Source organism: Cetorhinus maximus, unplaced genomic scaffold, assembly GCF_964194155.1.
Source record: "Cetorhinus maximus unplaced genomic scaffold, sCetMax3.hap1.1 HAP1_SCAFFOLD_1257, whole genome shotgun sequence".
Lineage (NCBI taxonomy): Eukaryota > Metazoa > Chordata > Chondrichthyes > Lamniformes > Cetorhinidae > Cetorhinus > Cetorhinus maximus.
This window is the reverse complement of record NW_027597199.1, coordinates 90,001-91,295: the sequence shown is the minus strand read 5'-3', so window position 1 is coordinate 91,295 and position 1,295 is coordinate 90,001.

Below are 1,295 nucleotides of genomic sequence, written 5' to 3'. Positions count from 1 at the left end.
ACCCCTACCCCCAGCTGGGGTATAAGAAGCTGGTGAATCTTTCCTGTGGACAGACCCTCCGTTATGTGGCTCTGAGACACAAAGACCCTTTAGAGAGAGGCTGTTCTGGACTGGAAGCAGCCGGTTGCTCTCCGATTCCCGGCTCTCAGACTGTGTGAGAGTGAAGAGCCCATTTGCTCTCTGCACGTGCCTGAACACAGCCATTACCAGGTTCAGTCTGTCCCTGAATGTTTGATGCTCTCTATGTGCTAACACAAATGTAGCCTCATTCATTACGGACAATCCAAGAACTGGCACCTCCCTGATTACCAAACTGCTCAGTTCCCCCCAGAACTATTCTCTATTGTCACCCCACCCCCCCGCCCCCCCCCGGAATTACAAACTACCCACCCACACACTCTCCAGCCTCCCCATTCCACACAATCACCCCTCAATCAGCGGGTCCCCTCCCCTCCTGTTACTTAGTGAGTGTGAGGACAGAGCGAGACTCTGTCGTGTGTCCCATTCACAGGTGAATAGCAGACTCGCTCGAGCAGTCCCTGGGGGCAGGAGGAGATGGACCCACATTTAGCCCAGTGAGTTGTGGGGAGAAGGGGATGGGGATGTTGGTATTTTTTTGGAAGGGCAAAAAGAGAAGCACAGCCCAGAAGGAACATACTTAATAGCTCAAAATAAAAATCATTTCAGGATGGGTCTGGAAATTATTGATGGACACATCTAAAGTTGGTTCAATCATTAACTACCTGTTTACTTCACTGCATCTGTGATCACAACAGCAGCATAGACACCAGAATCTAACCAGGATCTCCTCAGTGCATCTACACACACTGACTCTCACAGGGTTCAGTCATGTCAACCACTGTCCCCATCAAACACTCCCAGAACAGGTACAGCACGGGGTTAGATACAGAGTAAAGCTCCCTCTACACTGTCCCCATCAAACACTCCCAGGACAGGTACAGCACGGGGTTAGATACAGAGTAAAGCTCCCTCTACATTGTCCCATCAAACACTCCCAGGACAGGTACAGCACGGGGTTAGATACAGAGTAAATCTCCCTCTACACTGTCCCATCAAACACTCCCAGGACAGGTACAGCACGGGGTTAGATACAGAGTAAATCTCCCTCTACACTGTCCCATCAAACACTCCCAGGACAGGTACAGCACGGGGTTAGATACAGAGTAAAGCTCCCTCTACACTGTCCCCATCAAACACTCCCAGGACAGGTACAGCACGGGGTTAGATACAGAGTAAAGCTCCCTCTACACTGTCCCCATCAAACACTCCCAGGA